Here is a 17143-nt window from a genome sequence, read left to right on the forward strand (position 1 = left end):
TGTGTTTAGTGAATGTAGTGTGTGTGTAGTGCAGAGTGTGTTAGTGAATGTAGTGTGTGTGTAGTGCAGAGTGTGTTAGTGAATGTAGTGTGTGTAGTGCAGAGTGTATTAGTGAATGTAGTGTGTGTGTAGTGCAGAGTGTGTTAGTGAATGTAGTGTGTGTAGTGCAGAGTGTATTAGTGAATGTAGTGTGTGTGTAGTGCAGAGTGTGTTGAGTGAATGTAGTGTGTGTGTGTGTAATGCAAAATGTGCTTGTAAGGATTCAGTGTGTGTGTAAAATAGGGGGGGAAGGGGAGTATTATTTTATTTATTTATTTGTGTATATTTAAATTTTATTCCCCCCTCCCTTACCGTGCCATTGAAGAGGGGGCCCAGCAGCACACATTGTCTTCCTTTCCAGCTCCTCTCTGACTAAATCTCACGACACAGGCCTGCGTGCTGTGCGGAGCGTTGCCATAGTAACCCGTGGCAACGCTCTGGCAGCCGCAGAGTGCAGGAAAGTTAGACAGAGAGCATCTGGAAAGGAGGACAGAGTTTGCTGCTGGGCCCCCTCTTCGTCGTACAGGTAGCAGGGGGCCCTCTGTGCACATATATATATATATATATATATGTATGTGCTTCTCTATGACAAGCGTTCAGCGTCGACATGCAGAGCATGGAGATGTTGAATGTCAGTGCTGCACATTTTGCAACACTGACACAGTAAGCGCCTAGGTGTTCCTAGGCAGCAATGTAAACACTGCATTTTCTCTGAAAAGGCAGTCTTTGCAGCAAAAACCCTGCAGTGGTAGACTATACTCACCAGAACAACTACATTAAGCTGTATAATATAAATTAAGCTGTAGTTGTTCTGGTAACTATAGTGTCCCTTTATGTTTGTGCGTGCAAAGGGGTAGGGACTGCAGAGGGTGCCGAAAGGAAGGGGCTGTAAAGGGTGTGAGTGGAAGGGGCTGCAGAGGGTACAGGGGGGGAATAGAGGCTGTAGTGGGTGCAATGGGTAATAGGAGCTGCAGTGGGAGCAGTTGGGTAGCCCACTAGCCACTACCAAAAGCGAAACCCTACCATTGCGCACAGTGCAGGGGGCAGGAGCTGCAGGGGGGTAGGGGATGCAGTGGGAGCAGGGGGTAGGGGATGCAGTGGGAGCAGGGGGGAAGGGGATGCAGTGGGAGCATGGGGGTAGGGGTGATAGGGGATGCAGTGGGAGCAGGGGGGTAGGGGGTGCAGTGGGAGCAGGGGGTAGGGGATGCAGTAGGAGCAAGGGGGGGGTAGGGGATGCAGTGGGAGCAAGGGGGGTAGGGGATGCAGTGGGAGCAAGGGGGGGTAGGGGATGCAGTGGGAGCAGGGGGGTAGGGGATGCAGTGGGAGCGGGGGGGTAGGGGATGCAGTGGGAGCAGGGGGGTAGGGGATGCAGTGAGAGCAGGGGGGTTGGGGATGCAGGGGGGTAGGGGGCATAGGGGATGCAGTGGGAGCAGGGGGTAGGGGATGCAGTGGGAGCAGGGGGGGTAGGGGATGCAGTGGGAGCAAGGGGGTAGGGGATGCAGTGGGAGCAGGGGGTAGGGGATGCAGTGGGAGCAGGGGGGTAGGGGATGCAGTGAGAGCAGGGGGGTTGGAGATGCAGGGGGGATGCAGTGGGAGCAGGGGGGTAGGGGGTGCAGTGGGAACAGGGGGGGTAGGGGATGCAGTGGGAGCAAGGGGGGTAGGGGATGCAGTGGGAGCAAGGGGGGGTAGGGGATGCAGTGGGAGCAAGTGGGGTAGGGGATGCAGTGGGAGCAAGGGGGGGTAGGAGATGCAGTGGGAGCAGGGGGGTAGGGGGGATAGGGGATGCAGTGGGAGCAGGGGGGTAGGGGATGCAGTGGGAGCAGGGGGGTAGGGGATGCAGTGGGAGCAGGGGTTAGGGGATGCAGTGGGAGCAAGGGGGGGTAGGGGATGCAGTGGGAGCAAGGGGATGCAGTGGGAGCAAGGGGGGGTAGGGGATGCAGTGGTAGCAAGGGGATGCAGTGGGAGCAAGGGGGGTAGGGGATGCAGTGGGAGCAAGGGGGGGTAGGAGATGCAGTGGGAGCAGGGGGGTAGGGGGGATAGGGGATGCAGTGGGAGCAGGGGGGGTAGGGGATACAGTGGGAGCAAGGGGGGGGGTAGGGGATGCAGTGGGAGCAAGGGGATGCAGTGGGAGCAAGGGGATGCAGTGGGAGCAAGGGGGGGTAGGGGATGCAGTGGGAGCAAGGGGGGGTAGGGGATGCAGTGGGAGCAAGGGGGGTAGGGGCTCCCAAAACCCTCCCAAACCTTACCTCTCTGGTGGTCCTCTTCTGAAGGAACCTCACAATGCTGACACGCTGCCTGTAAGTCTGCTCAGGGCAGCTCCGCACAGCTCACTCTGCACTGTGACTGGTGATGTCACTTCCTGCAGAACCAGCCGCAGGGAGCTGCCCTGAGCAGTTACAGGCAGCTCAGTGAGGCTGTGTTTGGAGACAGGCACACTGAGGGGCAGCCTAGTGGGGTCTTTGGAAGGCCCCTATAGCTGTCCCTCAGTGTGCCCTGCACGGAGGAGATGATTAGTAGCAGCAGGGGCCCACGGACGGCTATGCGGGCCCCTTGCTGAGTGCAGGCTGGCTGGGGAGATTGTTTAACTCCCCAGCTCAGCCATTACTTACTGAAGCAGTATGTGGGGCTCAGGGCCCCCCAGGACCACCGGGCCCATGACAACTGTTATGGTTGTCATGCCCTGATGGCGGCCCTGCTGACTGGACCACTTCAAAAGGCGTATTTTCTTCTGTTTAAGCCATTCTGTTGTTGATTTACTTCTATGCTTTGGGTCATTGTCCTGTTGCAACACCCATCTTCTGTTGAGCTTCAGCTGGTAGACAGATGGCCTTAAGTTCTCCTGCAAAATGTCTCGATAAACTTGGGAATTCATTTTTCCTTCGATGATAGCAATCCGTCCAGGCCCTGACACAGCAAAGCAGCCTCAAAGCATGATGCCCCCACCACATGATGTTGGTGTGCTGTGCCTCTTTTTTGCCACACATAGTGTTGTGTGTTTCTTCCAAACAACTCAACTTTGGTTTCATCTGTCCACAGAATATTTTGTCAGTACTGCTGTGGAACATCCAGGTGCTCTTGTGCAAACTGTAAACGTGCAGCAATATTTTGTTTGGACAGCAGTGGCTTCCTCTGTGGTATCCTCCCATGAAATCCATTCTTGTTTAGTGTTTTACGTATTGTAGATTCGCTAACAGGGATGTTAGCATTTGCCAGTGACTTTTGCAAGTCTTTAGCTGACACTCTAGGATTCTTCTTCACCTCCTTGATAGTCTGCGCTGTGCTCTTGCAGTCATCTTTACAGGACGGCCACTCCTAGTAGCAGCAGTGCTGAACTTTCTCCATTTATAGACAATTTGTCTTACCGTGGACTGATGAACAGCAAGGCTTTTGGAGATACTTTTATAACCCTTTCCAGCTTTATGCAAGTCAACAATTCTTAATCTAGGTCTTCTGAGAGCTCTATTGAGCGAGGCATCATTCACATCAGGCAATGCTTCTTGTGAAAAGCAAACCCAGAACTGGTGTGTGTTTTTTATAGGGCAGGGCAGCTGTAAGCAACACCTCCAATCTCATCTCATTGATTGGACTCCAGTTGGCTGACATCTCACTCCAATTAGCTCTTGGAGATGTCATTAGTCTAGGGGTTCACATACTTCTTCCACCTGCACCTGCACTGTGAATGTTTACATGGTGTGTTCAATAAAAACATGACAACATTTCATTCTTTGTGTGTTATTAGTTTAAGCAGACTGTGATTGTCTATTGTTGTGACTTAGATGATGATCAAATCACATTTTATAACCAATTTGTGCAGAAATCCATATCATTCCAAAGGGTTCACATACTTTTTCTTGCAACTGTATATCCCACACCTTGACAGCTGCCATTGTAACAATATAATCAATGTTACTCACTTCACCTGTCAGTATTTAATGTTGTGGCTGATCAGTGTATGGTGCACAGACCAGACCATTCTTAATACTTAACAAAAAATACTTCAGTACTGTTTAAGTGAGTCCCTTTAATGAGATTTTTGATCTTAGTGTATGTGTCTTTACTTTATAATAGAGTGCAAGTTGCCTAGCTACTAACTCTAGCCCTTTATGTTGTCAGCCACAAAATGACACATCTCCTGAGTCACAGTCTATTAGTAACATCTAATCAATTTGTGTATTTATATATATATATATATATACACTCACACTTATATGTACGTCCATATTTTATTGTATATCTGTCACCTATCATAAAATGCTTAAAGGGATACTATAGTGCTAGGATTACAAAGTTGGAGGGGGCTAAAGAGCATATGTGGTGCACGCCACAAGCGCATTAGACCCTCCTTATAGGCAAGCATTGCTGTCATGCTTTCCTATGTGGTTTTGCTTGACGCTGGGTGTTCTCATGCAGAGCGTGAGGACATTTAGCGTCAAGTGGCCAAAAGCCTCCTAACCACCAGGAAGTGCCTCTGATTGACAGCCACTATAAGCAGTGTTAACCGTGCAATATAATCAAAAATTACAATTGCATGGGTAAGGGGACAGGGACATTGCACCCAGACCACTTCAATTAGCTGAGGTGGTCTGGGTGCCCATAGTGTCCCTTTAACCTGCTAATTCAATCGAAGTGTGTCTAAAATTCCATTGCCCACCTGATCAAGTGATTTATGTTTGAGAGATCGCTAATTTTAAAATAATACTGACTGCAGTGACCCATTGTATCTTGTATTGAATTGTTGCCCATTTGTTATTTAAACTTATTTAAATTAGGAATCAACCGATTATCGGTTTTACCAATATTATCAGCCGATATTCGTTATTTTCGGCAATATCGGTATCGGCCAATAGAGATACCGATATTGCCGATAATACATACCAGGACCGCCGGGCCCATAATGAGAAGCCCTGCGGTCCTGGAGGGACCCGCAGCAAGCTGTTACTTCCCTTCCCAATCAGCTCCTTCAGCTCCTTGTGTAAATCTCGCAAGTCCCGCGGCTGTCAGAGTAGTGCCATGAGTTACCATGGCAACGCTCTGCGCGGCACAAGGGCCACGAGATTTACACAGGGAGCTTAAGGAGCTGCTGGGAAGGTAAGTAACAGCTTGCTGAACCCCCACTGCTCAGTTCATGCCACTGGACCACCAGGGAATGCTATATAAAATTATTTTAATTTAATTTTTAATATTTATATATTATATTATATTAATATTTATATATTATATTATATTAATATTGATATATTATATTATATTATATTATATTACCTGCTTGTTAACTGGCCAGGGAGGGGGGACTAAAAAAAAATAATAATATATACATATTAAAAATAAAATTAAAATCATTTTACACAAATTACATCCCTTCAGAAACACACACACACACTGCATTATACACACACACACACACACACTAGACAAACACATACACACTGCAGTATACACACACAGTACACAAACGCCCACACACACTGCATTACACACACACACACTACATTATACACACACACTACACAAAGACACACATACTGCATTATACACACACACTACATAAACACACACACACTGCATTATATACACACACTACACAAACACACACACACACTGCATAATATACACACACTACACAAACACACACACTTTGCATTCATTATATACACAACTATACAAACACACACACACTACTTTCTTATACACAAACACACACACTTGGCATTCACTATACACACTACACAAACACTCACTGCATTCACTATACACACTACACAAACACACCCTGCATTAATTATATACACACTACACAAACACACACAACTCCCCTGTCTACATGTGGCATTTATATTTTGTGCATTTACCTTAAGAAATAGTTTATTTTTTCAAAATGGTAAATGTACAGAATATCGGCAAGTTATCGGCTATCGGCCAAAAGTTCACAGATTATCGGTATCGGCTCTAAAATATCAATATCGGTCAATCCCTAATTTAAATGGTTACTACAACCATCATGGTCACGTCTGCTTTTAGAATGTGCAGCATTTCTGCTTCAAAAACTGTGTATACAGAAATATTTGCACTAGGTGCATGCCTGGCCCATGTAACTTAGGCAGCCTGGAACTCTGTCAATTCTGTGCAAAGATTAGGTCTGTCGTCACTGTGCACAGTTGGGAAGCTTCAGCGTCCTCTCCCTCCATCCTTTCCGTACTAGAGCCCTCCCTCACTCTCTACATTTATTTTCTTAATTTTTCTTATTAATCCCCTCTCTCGTTCACCAGCCATTGCCTCCCGTACCTGGCTCAGAGCGTGCGCATGTGCTCTTAGCCGGGCAGAGGGGTTCAGTCAAATACCTCTGTATGAGAAGCATCTAATTGGACCACAGAGAGCGGAGGAGTGATGATGGACAGGGCTTCCTTCATTGGATTGCAGTTAAGTTGTTACTAGAGATGCACCGAAATTTTCGGCCGAAAATGGGCCTATCCCGTTTTGGCCGAAAATGGGTCAAATTTGCAGACATTTTTTTACATTTTTTTTTCTTGCATTAACAATTCAGATGATTATATATCACAATGAAAGATAGTAATGATAACATGAAAAGTCAAGAATACTGCACTTGGGACGGGGGGGAGGAAGGGGGAAAGGGGGGAGAACACTATGGGACGGGGGGGAAGAACACTATGGGGCAGGGGATGGGGAGAAAAGAACACTATGGGACAGGGGAGGGGAGAAAAGAACACTATGGGACAGGGGAGGTGGGGGGAACACTGGGACTGGGGAGGAGGGGGGAAAGAAAACTAAAAAAGAGGGAGGGAGAGGAACATTAAGCGGGGGGGGGGGGGGACCACTAAAAGAGAAGGGAGAAGGGAAGTTTTTCATATTAGATTAATTCAATTCATTAAAAAGTCTAATATTAAAACAATTATAGGAAAATAACTTTTTTTTAAATCATTTTTTTAAATCAAGGGCATCCTGAATTTTCGGTTTCGGCCCAGAATTTTCATTTCAGTGCATCTCTAGTTGTTACTTAATTTACAGGTGTGAATTAGTTACAAATTAGTAAAAACATGGATATAATAACCCTTTAAACACTTGATTAGTCTCCTTATCTATGAATCAATAAATTAAATCATGTTACTACTGCTCACTACAAGTACAGTTATTTCATTATACCTCTCAAGCTTACAAACTAATCCCCTCAGCCACGCTCCAACACATGATATCTCTGCTGTACCCTTATCCTTACCACACCAGCAACCCCAAGTGGCAATCACTTCTTATTAACGAATGCGTCTGGATCATTAACCCCCACTTCCCTTTGGATTGTAAGTTCTAACAAACTGAGCTTTTCTGTTAACTGCTTAAATGTGTCACAAAGGTGTTTGAACTCTTCAAAACCTTTACTAATAAATGGTGATACCAGGAATGTCTTGCTGTAAGTACTCCTTACTTCCTATATACGTATACTCTGTATTGATTACGTTACTTATTTTTCATTTGTATTTTATGTATACTATGTATCCTGCTTTAATTTTTACTGGGGTTTTGGTAACATAGTTCTGATTATGATAAAATGAAATTCAAGTATTTCAACATCTTGATTTTTCTTTTCTGCTTTTGTTTTCCTTATGATCACAGTTGATTGTGTTTGGAGGATAATAATGATAGTACATCCTTACTTTTAGTTATTGCTAGAAAAGTCCATATTTGGATTCCAGTTTCTAAGGGTAAACAAAAATCACAGTCTTTATGTCGGCACAAGTGCAGTTTCTTCTTGAGGTGAATGTGCGAGGTGAATGTGCTTACACGCACGCTCTATATCAAAAGCAATTTTCCTCAACTAATAGCAGAATGGTGTATCTCCTTTATTCAGATCTGAAAAGAAAGAAGAAATCTTATTTGAATACTCATTTAATTGCTTGCCTGCAAGGGAGAAGAATATTAAAATGAAACGGAGGGATCTGTTTACTCAGAAACTGTACAAAATACATAATTCTTGTTAATTAAATAATTTCATTTATTTGAGATGTACAGATATAAAAATGAGCATATTCATATGTAACACATGAGTCATATACGTGTACCCTGTTGTGTCCTTTCACTTTATTACAGAAATCTGGTGCTCAGAATGCATGGAAATCAGGGTTGACACATGGACAATATATTATATATGTGTTTATATGTACCTATATTCTATAGATAAACGTGCTATAGAGTACAGGAAGTTGTATGCGGCTGTGATTGTGGGAAAAAGTTCTGAAAGTTGAGTTTTCACAGTTGAAACCATATAATATTTTTGGTGCTTGCGCTACTCTTTATAGAACTTTGTCGCAGAATTTTTATTTTTCACGCTATTCCCTTGTTTTATTGTGTATGTCATATAAAATGAAAACAAAGTTACTGAAAATAATTGAACAAAATCAATTGACAGAAGGTGCAAGGTGAATTTAACTTGCCCTTACAGGTAACATGGACATCACAGGTTTATGGGAGCAAATGCAGCTCATGAGAAATGTGTTTTTCATATGCCCCCTCTCTCAAACTCTACGTGGTACTTTGTAACAGTATACTCTGTTTTTTATACTCCATCATGTGACCACTTTATAAAGATTCCACTTGACTCTCATTTGTCAGGATAGCTTCCTTAAGATTTAATCTGACCTTTAATTGCTATCTCACATGTTGCTTTAGATATTTGTCCAAAACAGAATGTATCATTGTCTACAACACTCCAACTATTTCTTTGTAAGGTTCACATTTTATCTAGTAACCTTTTTTGACTGTAACTCTTAGTACCATGCACAACAAACACTATATAGACAACCCATCTAAGCCAAAGTTACAGTGTTGCAAATCCACAATCATTGTCTGTACAATTGCTCGTACTGCGGAATTCAGTGACTATCAAAGTGGAACCATCCAGGGATGCTACCTTTCCAGGAAGTTTACTTGTCGAGAGTACTAAACACATTTTAGAAGAACTGGAATTCTGACTGCAAACAAGCAATCAGTACACCTCATTAGTTGTCGTGTCATGAAAGTAATGTGGCTGGTTAAGTGGAGTAGGAATGGGACTGGAAAGCAAACATGCATCACTCTGGAGGAAATAGCAAAGATTTCACTAAACAGTAGGAAACAAGCATTAAGTAGAACAAAATAAGCGTAAATTAAAAAATTGAGATGAGTACATCTTCATCTGACCATTTGTATTACTATTCCTCTATAAAGGCCACTATCACTCACATGCTTTTGTTCAAGGAGCCGGTTTGGATACCTGTGTGTCCGTACATTGCATCTTGATACTGAATGAGCTTAGAAAGTACTGGGGTGTGCACTGTAAATCCTGTCCTGATAAATCAAGTCACTAAGATTTTCTAATAGTGTGGCTGTTGATGCTTAAGCTTTTATGGTTGAACTCTAAACCTTATTCTATGTAGTATGTAAGATTTGTGTTCTTGGGATGTTCCAAGCCTTGTTTGAACTTTCTGAATCATACTAGCCTTTCTGGACCCATTCTATTAACATTGAAAGCATTCTTATCTTCTTCGTTCATGCTATTTGGGTACCATTAACAATAGCTTGTTGTTATGTAAAAGAAAAAAAAAAACATTATCCAATGAAACTGGGGGGGAAAGGAGTGAGAGATTTTCTAGTGTTGGAATCTTAGTCACATGGGGCTTTTATAGTCCCCCCTCCCTTCTCCCAGCTAATCTTGTTTCTATAGAAACAAGATTGGTTAAAAAAAAAAAAAAAAGACAGAAGGAGAGAGGAGTAGAAAACAGTGAGAACGAGAGAAAGAGAAATAAAGAGGTGAGCAGCATTAGACAGAAGACGCTGTTATGTTGTAGATTTGAGGGATATTGAAGACAGAGTTGACATGCAGATGGACAGCAGAACAGGTTGGTTCTTGCACACGAGGGAGCCTCACTTTGTGCCGTTAACGTGAAAGCCAGGCATAGTGCGGAGCTCAGACTAATGCCAGGTAAGTGTGCACTGCTGCTTGCTGAGAAGGGAAAAATGCCGGGCAATTATTTCAAGTGTCACATTTGCATGCAATTCAGAGACAGGGGTTTTGAAGAGCTGGACTACATATATGCAGCCAGATAGAATTAAAGATTACTGTAGTGGACTATTAACTCTTTGGGTAGCAGAGGGTGGTCTAGGTAAGACCTTTCCCTCCTGGTACTTACAAGGTTAAAAGCTAATAACACAAGCACTGGGTGAATAAGTAGTTGATACAGCAGTAATAAAGATAGGTAGAAATATAATGCTCCCAAGATTAACACCCAACAGGTGCTTTTTCTCCCAATCGTGTCCCCTTAATTTTCTTCCCCGAAATTGGAGCACATAATACTCTGGTCAAGAGCCTCCTCTCTCCTTCTCCATATGTTCTTCTCATTTACGGCAGACTCCAGTCTGTCATTGCATTTGATTATTTATTTATTTTCACCATTTGGTTCTGCTACAGAAGATGTTCACAGGATGGAGTTACACAGCGGCTTATGTTATGCTGCAATAACTCTTCTAGAGCTTTTGGATGGTAACCCCTATTACCTTTCTTGGCCCGTCCACTTAACGACGAGAACATACATTTATGCACAGCCAGCAGGCATGGTAATCATACTTCAGGAGATTTTGTGGTGCTCATTTTTAATTGATTGCTTAGAGCAGTGGTTCCCAATCCAGTCCTTAAGTACCCCCTACCAGTCCAGGATTTAGGGATTACCATGTTGTGTCCAAAGTGTTTTTTTTCTTTCTAATACACCTTAGACACAACTAGGTAATCCCTAAATCCTGGACTGTTTGTGGGTACTTGAGGACTGGGTTGTGAACTGCTGGCTTATCTTTAACTTTCGTTTAACACTTCATAATTATCGAGCATATTATTTACTGCACTGAATTCTATAATTTTCCAAATGTATATTTCTTACTACATATTAACCTCCTGTTCCCCATATTAGTGTTCCACCTACATCACTATTTCATTTTTCCTCCACCTGCTGTTTTATCTCTAGCAGACCCTTTCCCCTCTCCTGTGAGATTTTTTTTGCTCCATTCTTTATAACATTGATGACCCTAATGTCTCTGCACACACCATGACCAATTTTCATTGTTATGCTTGTTTTATGGTACTGTAGAAGCACCAATACAATTTGATAATGAGGCTTTGTGCATGGCACAGTTATTATTATTATTATTATTATTATTATTATTATTATTGCCATTTATATAGCGCCAACAGATTCCGTAGCGCTTTACAATATTATGAGAGGGGGATGTAACTATAAATAGGACAATTACAAGAAAACTTACAGGAACGATAGGTTGAAGAGGACCCTGATCAAACGAGCTTACAGTCTATAGGATTATACAGTAATTTGCTTAGATCCAAGTTCTTGTATCTAGTTGGTTTCTTTTTGTGACCTGTGAGTCTGACATGTTTTCAGTGGGAGCCTTGGTCTCGATGCCAGTCTACACGGTACTGAGCACCACTGCAAACACTAGCAGTGTTAATCAAACAAGGCTACACCTAACACAGACATAACCCCACCCAATGCCACACATATAAAGACAGCACGAAAGCCAAGCACTACTGTAGGCGGTTATTGACTTTTAGTATTAGATATAATATGTACATATCAGAAGAGAATCATTTTGCACCCACATATCTCAAATTGAGACAAATATATTATTAGATTATCTAACAAGAAAGTATACACTTTGGTATGACTAGTAATGTATGCCTGGGGTTATAGTATGTTACTGTTCTTATTAGCAAATTTCACCCTGCTGGGCATCATACTTATGATCATGATGTTTGAACAGGTAGTAGAGAAATTGCACCTGCAGCACCGACCACTAAGCCATTCATGGTAACATCCTGTTTTGCTAAAGCACTGTATCAAAGAACCCCAATCTACATGATGTGGGGAACAGGTAAAGGTGAGAATAATTTTGTGAACCTGTGCCTTGCGGGTGCCTTTATCTCCTCCAGCAGGAGCTCTTTAGCAGCGCCAGGAACCGACATCTCTGCTGAACTCTCACTGGTGACGGCTGGGGTGATTAACACTTTTAAACGGCGGCAGCTCTGCCCAATATCTGGAAGTGTCAGGGGTCCCTACTTTGTCTCATTTTATCTCTTAACTGGGTTGGAATTTCAGTCAAAAATTTTTTTTTTAATGGGAGGGGAAATGGGGTGGCATTGCAGCTTTAAATTCTTTATTCTTGAAGTGTATAGAAAATAAGATTATTATTGCATAGATAACTTGACCAATTGATGATCGGTAGAGATATACAAAACATTTTGAGAATGCTGCACATTTTAAAGTGTTTATCACAAGCAATACACTAGAGATATATACTAGGCATATATCTGTATGAGAGGTAATTTATTACAATCAGGTGGCCTGTATTATTACTGTAAGTGTCAACTAGATGATTGTGTCTACTTAAGAAGAAAAAATACAAGATAATAAACAACCGTGAACCACTAGGACCAGCTTCATCTGAAGTAAAAACTGGCTATAGCAAGGGAAGCCTTAGTTCAGGGCCTTTGACGTAGACTGATAAATATGTAATGGAGGGATAGTCACCCATTCTTAAGTTGGGCAATATTTGTATGTACTTGCTGTGTAATTTTAAAATATCAGCATGGTGCAGCCAGGAACCTCTCTCTCTCTCGCTTCTGTCTTGTATATGGGCAAATAGCTACATTTTTCAGGCCTCAGTGCCAGACACCTTACCGTTGGTACAATTGTACTTGGACCTAGAGGTTTGTTTAGCAGAGTGTCTTCTTTTGTGTCCAGTGGCCCTCCGCCTGTGAGGGCAGTGTGTTGGGTATAAATTCTGAAGGACTCTCAGCCCGGGTGAGTAGAATAGATTGGAGGCAAAGTATTTTAGTCCGCAGAAGAGGAACTGAGCACAAACCGCAGCCAATGCAGATTCTAGACGGGAGCTTTGTCGTTTCTCCTGCTCTGGGTTAAGTAGCAGATCGCTGTATTCCTGGCACTACCGCTCCCCCTGCCTCTCCCCTCCCTTGCAAATAAAGGGTTAAAAAGCCATTATTTACTTACCTGATCCCAGCGCCGATGTCCCGCGGCACTGGGTCCAAGCTCTTATGTCCTGAGACGAGCGGGCTCTAATGTGCATGCGTGGGAAATGCAGCGCGTGCATTAGACATCCCCATAGAAAAGCATTGAAATAATGCTTTCCTATGGGGAAAAACCTGACACTGAATTTCCTCATGCAGAGCGTGAGGATGTCAAGCGCCAGATACCGGACCAGAGGTCTGTTTCATACCAGAAAGCCCTCAGGTGACTGTCTGGCAGACGGCCACTAGAAGCTGACTTAGTGTTGCAATATAAACATTGCAGAACTAAGGGCAATAGGGACACTGTACCCAGGCCACTTCAATGAGCTGAAGTTATCTGGGTGCCCACAGTGTCCCTTTAATAATAAAGTTATGCTGAGGAGCTCCTTCAGCCTGCATGCTGCTTGCTCAGCGGTTAGGCTCCGCCTCCTAATACTAAATAACAGATGATGATGAAGGCATAATTATCATTAGGCACATGTGGTCCCCTGCAAAAAAAAAATGCACCTAGACTAGTACTCGTATTCTTAATGTTCATTATGCGTCTATCTTCCAGCCATGTACTTCCTAGCTCTAAAAATAGGGGTGCAATTTGAGTCAAAAAGATCAATTCAAGCTAGTGTTCCTGACTCTAAACCAGACCCTGTATTTGGCTATAAGACGATGAAAGTATAATCAATCTCTTTACTCTGCATGAGACAGAGAAAGAAAATGCTACCACTTTTTCAACAGAGAAAGAGAGAAACAAATTTGTAAACAAATCCTTAAAACATTGACATGACCACAAACAAAAATAAATTGTAAAGAAATAAAAACTCTTAAAACTTGTATTAAAACTAAACATATTGTACAAGTCATAATAATTAATCACAATATGTTCCCTTGAATAACCACACTATGAAAAATTAGGCAGGCAGAGTATAATGGGAGCAAAGATAAAAGAATGAGACAGCGCTGGTTAACTTATAGGCAGCAACCCTTTAAAAGGGGATCCCTCAGACCCTTTAAAACAAGACAAATATAAACAATAAAAAAGGCTGCGCCACAATCAATAATATAGGATAAAAGTATGTAAAAAGTCCAATTTAAAAAGAAAGTCCAACTCTTATATCCTTACGAATGGTCTTTGATGCAATGGTGAGGTCTTCTAATACTGTAGTGTCTCCACTTTATATAGAAGATAAATGTGGGCGTAAAAGAAATAGTGGTATAAAACTCACATTTGCCAGAGCTTATATCCAGCTCTAGAATGAAGCGCATACAGCGGTTTAATCCCCGCAGATGGCGGCCTTATAAATAATAAGAAGAGGGGAGCAAACACCAAAATAAAATAATAACATAGCTCCAATTAAAATGTAAATATATGAAAAAAGATCATAATGAGAGAAATGAGTATGAAATACATAAAATAATATTTGTTATAAAAAGAAACAAATAAAAAAACAAAAAAAAAAAAGAGAGAGAGACAGTACAAAAGGGAAGAAGGGGAAACCTTAATAACAGATGGATACTTTAGGGCAGTGTTTCCCAACCCAGTCCTCAAGGCACACCTACCGGTCCAGGATTTAAGGATTACCCAGTTTTGTCTAAGGTGTTTTTAGAATAAAAAGAAAAAACACCTTAGACAACTGAGTAATCCTTAAATCCTGGACTGGTAGGTGTGCCTTGAGGACTGGGTTGGGAAACACTGCTTTAGGATATATATAAGAAAAACATATAAATGTCACTCACTAAAAGACTTATGTAAAAAATTAAAAAATTACATGTCTTACAAATAACAATAAAAACATGGTTATTTAAAGGTACAGGCATCATTTTTCATTATAATAAAAAATTATTATGAAAAATTATGTAAATCAAAATCTGCATTAATACCATGGGGTGGGGTATAAGGGTCTGAAGTTTATACACCCATTCCATCTCTGTTTTTCCAAGCAGCTTTTATATATATCCTCCACGCCAGGAGGTAGAGCATTTTTCTATACCAGTACATTTTAATAGGCGTGGGTCTTTATTGTGCCTAATAAAATGTTTGGATACTGTATGATTTAAGTATCCATTTTTGATATTTCTGCAATGTTCGCTCAGTCTTATCTTTAAGCACCTTGTGGTCATCCCCACATATTGGAGGCCACATGGGCACTCAAGCAGAAAAATAAAATTTTTCGTATTGCAACATATAAAATCATAAATATTATAAATTTTTTTGGTCCTTTTGGACATGAATTGTGTGACTTTAGATTGAATAGAAGGATCTGTAGTGTTACACACAATACATTGTTTGCATTTGTAAAAACCTTTCGTCTGAGGAAAGAAAGAGACATTTTTTGGTAGGAGATTTCTTAGTAAAATTTGTAGTTGGAATAGATTTAAAATTGGGTGCTCCTCTAAAAACAATATTTGGATGGGTAGGTATAATTGGATTGAGTATCTCATGTGAAATATCAAAAATGGATACTTAAATCATACAGTAGCCAAACATTTTATTATGACCCACGCCTATTAAAATGTACTGGTATAGAAAAATGCTCTACCTCCTGGCGTGGAGGAGATATAAAAAAGCTGCTTGGAAAAACAGAGATGGAATGGGTGTATAAACTTCAGACCCTTATACCCCATGGTATTAATGCAGATTTTGATTTACATAATTTTTCATAATAATTTTTTATAATAATGAAAAATGATGCATGTACCTTTAAATAACCATGTTTTTATTGTTATTTGTAGACATGTAATTTTTAAAAATGTTTTACATAAGTCTTTTAGTGAGTGGCATTTATATGTTTTTCTTATATATATCCTTAAGTATCCATCTGTTATTAAGGTTTCCCCTTCTTCCCTTTTGTACTGTGCCTCTCTTTTTTTTTTGCTTCTTTTTATAACAAATATTATTTTATGTATTTCATACTCATTTCTCTCATTATGATCTTTTTTCATATATTTATATTTTAATTGGAGCTATGTTATTATTTTATTTTGGAGTTTGCTCCCCTCTTCTTATTATTTATACGGACGCCATCTGCGGCCAATAAAACTACATTTCCCATGCGGCATTGCGGCTAAACTTCTGAAACGCGGAAGTGCCGAAAGTCAGGTGACCATTTTTTTAATTGTCTAAATTTACTTTTTCCCACCCTCGTTTTAGATTTAAATACATCATAACCATGCTATAGTATTACAAACTATCTAATTATTGATTTATTCCTCTTGTTATTTACACGGCCACCATCTGCGGCCAACAAAACTACATTTCCCATGCTACATTGCGGCTAAACTTCAGAAACGCGGAAGTGCCGAAAGTCACGTGGCTATTTTTAAATCGTCTAAATGTACACCTTCCCACCCTCGTTTTAGATTTAAACACATCAGAATTATGTTATAGTATTACAAACTATCTATTTATTGAACTATTTATGTACTTTAATCTGACAAATATGTTTTTTTATTCTGATTGGATGGACCAATTGTGGCGCCAATATTTCAATTAGTTATGTTCCTTTATAACACCTATGAGCCAGGCATTACATGTTATTCCATTTGATAAAGTCTTTTTTGACTAAACGCGTTATGGAAATTTAAATATTGTGTTTTTCTTATATATATTAAAGTATTTTGGTCATTTGTTTGTGCCAATTACCTTTTTTATAGACACATAACCTTTTTTACCCTGGCTTTTTATTATTATTTTATTTATCTTTTATCTAAATTGGTTTTATAAAAACCCTGGAAGTTTCCTGTACTTAAAGAAATCCTAGGTGGGGATTAATCCACCCAAGCTGTCATCACAGAGCAGTCGGTCTGCTCTTTATTTGTAAGTACATTCTTTAATTATTTTAATAATATTGCTATACAGTGAGCACTATCGGCTGTCTCTTTTATCCCGAGAACTGGACACCAGTGACGGAGAGGGACCCATTATATATCCCATAAGCGGGGATTAAACCGCTGTATGCGCTTCATTCTAGAGCTGGATATAAGCTCTGGTAAATGTGAGTTTTATACCACTATTTCTTTTACGTCCACATTTGA

The 17143-nt window shown here is 41.1% G+C and overlaps 1 protein-coding gene across 4 annotated transcripts in view; it reads left to right on the plus strand.

The window, feature by feature from the left end:
* The window catches only part of LOC134571899 (ankyrin repeat and fibronectin type-III domain-containing protein 1-like), a 261503-nt gene that overhangs the window by 157783 nt on the left and 86577 nt on the right, over positions 1-17143 (plus strand). The window contains exon 1 of one of the 4 annotated variants that reach the window (XM_063430581.1): positions 9815-10006. The exons of the other annotated variants lie outside the window; for them this stretch is intronic. The gene's annotated coding sequence lies outside the window, so the exon portion shown is untranslated. Of the gene's footprint in view, positions 1-9814; positions 10007-17143 lie in introns of those variants that run through there. 4 annotated transcript variants of the gene reach the window in all.

This window comes from Pelobates fuscus, chromosome 8, assembly GCF_036172605.1.
Source record: "Pelobates fuscus isolate aPelFus1 chromosome 8, aPelFus1.pri, whole genome shotgun sequence".
Classification (NCBI taxonomy): Eukaryota; Metazoa; Chordata; class Amphibia; order Anura; family Pelobatidae; genus Pelobates; species Pelobates fuscus.